Source organism: Podarcis pityusensis, assembly GCF_964106645.2.
Source record: "Podarcis pityusensis genome assembly, chromosome: 14".
Lineage (NCBI taxonomy): Eukaryota > Metazoa > Chordata > Lepidosauria > Squamata > Lacertidae > Podarcis > Podarcis pityusensis.
In genome coordinates, this window is record NC_138039.1 from 11,925,626 (window position 1) to 11,931,625 (window position 6,000).

Genomic DNA, 6,000 nt, shown 5'->3' on the forward strand with positions numbered 1-6,000 from the left:
TCTCCTGTGAGTTCGGTTTCACCCTCAGTCTTTTTTCTCCATCTTTAATTTTCTCCAAATTTTTTTCTCTCTTCTCATTTTGGTGTCTTTTCCTAATTGCATTTTGTTGTATCAAAAATCCTCTCATCACCGCTTTGCTGGCATCCCAGATCACTCTTTTCTCAGTCATAGTGTTCATATTTATCTCAAAGTAGTCTCTCAGATTTTTCTGGGCCTTTTTAATAATTTCCTCGTTCCTAAGCAAGGAGTCATTCATCCTCCATCTGAAAGCTCCAATTGGCGTTAGTATCATTTCCATCTTTACTGGATTATGATCAGAGCAAATTTTCGGGCAAATTACCGCTTTTTTTATCTTAGGGGCCAGTCCCCTGGTTATCCAAATTTGGTCTATTCTTGTCCATGTCATTTTTGCTTCAGAGAAGAAGGTTCCTTCTCTTTCCAAAGGGTTCTTTATTCTCCAAATGTCCACAAGGTCCATATTGTCAGTCATTTCAAAAAATGTCTTTGGTAGTCTGCCATCTTTCGTCACCGTTTGTCTTTGGGCTTTATCCATATTTGTAGACACTACTCCATTCATGTCTCCCATCAAAATTATATTGTAATCCAAATAGTCCAATAGGGTTTCATGCAGTTTTTTAAAGAATTCTGATTTTCCCTCATTTGGCGCATAGACTCCTAATATCAAAAACTTCTGGCCATGAAGCTGAATTTCAATTGCTATATATCTTCCTTGATCATCTTTGAATATAAATTTTGGTGACAGGCTTTCCTTTGCGTAGAGTACTACTCCTCTTTTTTTCACATTGTCCGATGAGATAAATTCTTCTCCCAATCTTTTATTAATCAAAATTTTCTGGTGTAGCCTCGTCACATGAGTCTCTTGTAGGCAAATCAAGTCCAAATGTTCTTTTTTTAATGTATGAAATACTCTCCCCCTTTTCCCCGAAGAATTTAGGCCATTAATGTTCCAACTTAATACTTGCAGTGTCATTTTGTACTTACTCTCCTTCTCCCCCAACAGCCCCCAGAAGTTTGTCTATATCTGTCGGTGGCGTTGGTTTCACTTTTTTTTGCAGACTCTTATCCGGTACAACAGGGTCTTTTCCCAGTCCTTTCTGTAGATCTTCTTCGTATACACTCAAAAACTTGTTCTTTTCCTCCACTGATCTTATCTTAGTCTTTCTTCCTTTAAAACTAAAGGATAGGCCTTGAGGGAATTCCCACCTGAAAAGGATCTTGTTTTTTCTCAGCAGGGCCACCAAGTCTCCAAAGTCTTGTCTTAAATCCAAAAGGTGTTTCGGTATGTCTTTGAAAATTTCCACTTTTGATTGCAGAATTGTCAAAGGTTTCTCATAATGCAGGCCCAAAATTTTGTCCCTCTCTTCTTTAGATCAGAGGGTAATCAAACAGTCCCTTATTTTAATCTTTTTTCCTCCTTTCCCCAATCTAAAGGCCCTCACAATCTTAAAATCCTCTTGTTTCAAATCCAATTTCCAAAATTCCGCAAATTCTTGTGTCAAAAAGTCTATCAAGGTGCCCTTCTCCAGCTCAGGAACAGCTCTAATTCTTAGATTAGATTGTTTGTCTCTAAGGTCAATCATAGACAACGTCAGCTTGTGTTCTGCAATCTCTTTCTGTAGGTCTGGTACCTTCTCAGTTTCCAGTTGCCCCAGTTTAAATTCCACAGCAGCAGTTTTTTCCTGTATGGACTTTGAGTCTTGCAATAGTCTCTGAATAGATTCTGTATTACTATTTACTTTTCCCCCCAAATTGTCTAATGTTTCTGTATTTAAGTCAATTTTTTTATTTGCAATGTCCACTTTCTGGTTCGTCTCTTCAACCTTTTTATTCGTCTCCTCAACCTTTGTGCTAAGTTGTTGTAAAGTTTCATTAATCTTAGTCAGGGCACTGGCTAGAATTTCCTCAGACATTCCACTAGACTTAACTTGTGTTGTTGTCGTGGGCAAGCCGGCAGATGATTGCCTTCGATGCCCCCAAGGTTTTCCAGATCTCAAAACTGACGGATCTAATTTCTCTCGGCCATCTGCCATAACAATGTGAAGGTCAAAGCCTTTTCCAAATATGCTGTTCCTGTTTACAAGTGGAAAATTCCTTTGCTGTAATTTCAGGGAGTCCCACTAGGTGGACACTGTTGCCACCATCCAAACTAGTCACTTTCCTTATTGAGTAACAGGAAAGGAAAGAGAAACTAAGTATAAGCAAAAAAAACAGGATACAGTTCCAAAATGTAACTTTCCAGTTATTTTTCCAACGAGGCTGGCCACAATATATCCACCTTACTGTCAGCAGTTAGCTTTAACAGATTTTGACAGCTGAGACGTCTCACTGACAAATCGCTCTTTAAGCCTTTATACAGTCTGGAAGAAACAAACCCTTTTCCTTTTTTTCCCCTCAGAAGGGTAGATTCACCAGAAGTTCTCAGGTCAGGAAACAGCTCTTTTCAAATCAATTTCCCACGTTTAGCTCAAAGTCTCTATGCTTTACACTATTTACAAGGCAGGGAAGCGGACTTCCTGTTTACACTTCCCACCGCGGTAGCCAATTTTAGTCGTTGTTTTGTTAATAAAGCCTTTCAAATCTTAATCCAGTTCCAAAACTTTAAATCCAATTTCTCCTACTCACGATCGATTTTTAGTCCGAATGTTCCAGGAATAAGTCAACGCTCTCCAGCAACGGCAACACGGCTTCGCTCCGCGAAAGCAGCGATCCACTCACAGCACCGTGCTTCTCCCCCGCTCCGTTCCGAAGCCTCAAAAAAAGGCTTCCTCGCGAATTGGGGGGGCGCTCAATGGTGCCCGCCGAGTCTCCACGTTCGCAGGCTTCAGCGCCTGCGATTTCTAAGGGTCCCCGCTTCGCCGCAGCGCACAGGACCCGATTTTCGCGGAGCCGATCCCCTCCGACTGAAGGGAATTTCTCCGTTTGCTAATGGTGCTGACCGGAAGTCCCTAGCGGGGCTGTTCTTAAATTTTATGTTGCTATAGTAAGTTAGTTACAACCCTATCTATTCCTCATGCAGGAAAGCAAGAAGCATTGTCAGAGCTCAAGGACACATTCAAGACACTCAAGGAAGGGTGCAAAATAGGGTGTGGCTTGGGGTTGAAGAGGTGTGGTTGAGGAGGTGTTGTAAGTGGGGGTGAGTCCTGAGGGCCAGAAACAGAGGAGTGGAGGGCTGCATTTGACCCACAGACCTGAAGTTCTCTACCTCTGAGTTTGGCTGCATATCCCTCAACTGTCTCAATTTGAGTGGGACATCCTAGAATTAACAAAAGCCATCCTGGCTTCTGACTGGATCTTGGAATGTCCTGTTTTTTGGTCCAGTGCTGTGACGTGAGTCAGCAGGCTCGCACCAGAGCACCAAACCAAAATATGTTTGGTGGTTGACAAAGTTTGTTTTAAACATCTTCATTTCATTATAAATCATTTCCCAATACTTCTTAACAATTCTGCAATTCCACCAGAAGCTTTCCTATTAGGTATTACAGGAATGGATTTACCAAGATCACAAAAGAATTTGTTTACGTATGCAACCACGGCTGCACGAACATTATTAGCACAACACTGGAAAGAAGAAAGTGTCCCAGGTAAAGAAGATTGGCAAGCCAAATTAACAGAATATGCTGAAATGGCAAAGTTGACAATGGAATTAAGAGGAAGAGATGACAATGAATTTAAGGAAGAATGGAAGGACTTTATTGCATATATATACAGAAGCAATGTACACAGGTTAATACATTGGCAAGGTTTTAAGAATACTTGTAATTTTAGTATGAATGGACAAGAAGTAATTCAAATGGTCAAAACTTGATAATGGACATGTAGTACATAGGCATACAATGGAACCAAGGAAGGGGATAGGGGGAAGTCAATCTGTTTTGTTTTGTTTTTGTTTATATCTTTATTATTGTTTGTTTTGTTTTTGTTATTGTTGGAAAATTAATAAAATGCTACAGAAAAAAGAAAAAGTGAGAAGATGTTTGGTGGTTGGTATCGCAGTCTCACACAAGTCAGCTGGCCTCCATGAGAACTGGGAACCAAAAAACCAGCATCCGAATTTTGATAAGCAGGATGTTGGAGGGTATGAGGCTCACGGTTAGTAACTGGACCAAGGCTGCCCAGTGAGCTTTGTGGCTGATTGTGGACCTGATTGGGGACCTGAGCTGTTTTCCCCAGGGAAAATGATATCTTAGTGCAAGGGTCAGCAAATTTTTTCAGCAGGGGGTTGGTCCACTGTCCCTCAGACCTTGTGGGGGGCCGGACTATATTTTGAAAAATAATAATATTAATGAACCAATTCCTATGCCCCACAAATAATCCAGAGATGCATTTTAAATAAAAGGGCACATTCTACTCATGTAAAAACACGCTGATTCCCGGACTGTCCGCTGGCTGGATTTAGAAGGCAATTGGGCCAGATCCGTTGCCCCGGGCCTTAGTTTGCCTACCCATGCCTTAGTGGGAAGCAGGGAGAAGGAAATGCCAAATCTGCGGACCCCCCCAACCAAAATAGACCCCCCTCCCTCATGAATATATTATTTAGGCATTCTCCCATGTCTGTGGGATCCACTTATGGATAAGCATTTATCAAGCATCTGGGAGGACTAAAGCAGGTGTGAGCAATCCTTGGCCCTCCAGGTGTTGCTGAACTACAACCCCAGTCATCCCTAGCCATTGGCCATGCTTGCTAGGGCTGATAGGAGTTGTAGTTCAGTTAAATCTGGAGGACCAAAGGTTTCCCCTGTCTGCACTAAAGGGTAGCTGATGGGAGGCAATTTCATTCCGCCTGCATTTTAGGGTGAACTGCCCTAATTTGCAGTTCCTGGAGGTATACGCTAATTGGAATTGAGACAACCAGATTGCTACATTTCTCTGAATGTTATGGTGCAATTTCAGCTATAAGAATGAATAGAAAACTGTACATTTTATAGGGAAACTGTACAGAAAAGCATATTTTATGGAGAAAATGAGTACAAAATCCTCTGGATACTTACACTGTCTTACATTGAATGTAACCAAAAAACTTTATAAGCTGAACAGCAACAAAAAAGAGACATTGAACATTCTTTTGTAGTTCATGTAAATAATACGTGTGTGTGTGAATTTTAGGGAGAAATACATTAAAAACATTAAAATGCGTTTTGGGGGGATGCATATGAAATGTGTAAACACGTACACATAAATTGTATTTGAGGAGAATGTATTTTTTAAAAATGCCTCCAATTTAAATGTGACACCCCCTTTCCTTTAAAAAAAAATAAATCACAGAAAACAGGATGGAATAGACTTTTTTGTGTAACACGAAATGGAGATTGGCTGATCCACCCAGGAGCAAATCTGTAGCTTGTGGCGAGAAAGGTAATTTTTTTGTATTAAAAAGTGGGTCATTCTTTTAGTCTGTGGTGACACTACAAGCAGCTTAGATCTCATAAGGCCATTGACAGCTTTGTCACAACACCACAGCGATGCACATTTGCAACCTGGGGCTATGTGCCGGGTTGCACGCATATCCAAAGAACCGACAGGGCACTCCTTGTCAGCCTGTGATCTGGAAATGATCTTTCCTGACCGCTAAAAGTTTCTTTAGTCATCTCTTCCATCAATGCTACTTTGGAGTTGCGCCCTCCTCGGTAGACTCAGGGAGAAGCATTGCGTCGTTCTGTTTGTGTGTGTTTTGATTCTTCATGTGTCTTTTCTACGTACTTCGGAGCTTTGCCCTTGGTTTATTTCTTTCCAGGTCAATATGACGAATCTCCTCTAATGTGCCATGGGCTTTTGGAACTGAAGAACACATGTAGGGAGGTTTACAGACACTGTACTTGCATACACCCTGTAAGTTCTAATACCCCTCCAGATACCCTCTGGGTATGCAAGCACTTGGCAGAGTGATACCTTCCACTATCCCTTTGCACCAGGGGTCATTTAAGGCACCTTGGTATTGTTCTAAAAGACAAGAGAGGCCATTCCAAGCACCATTCATGACCT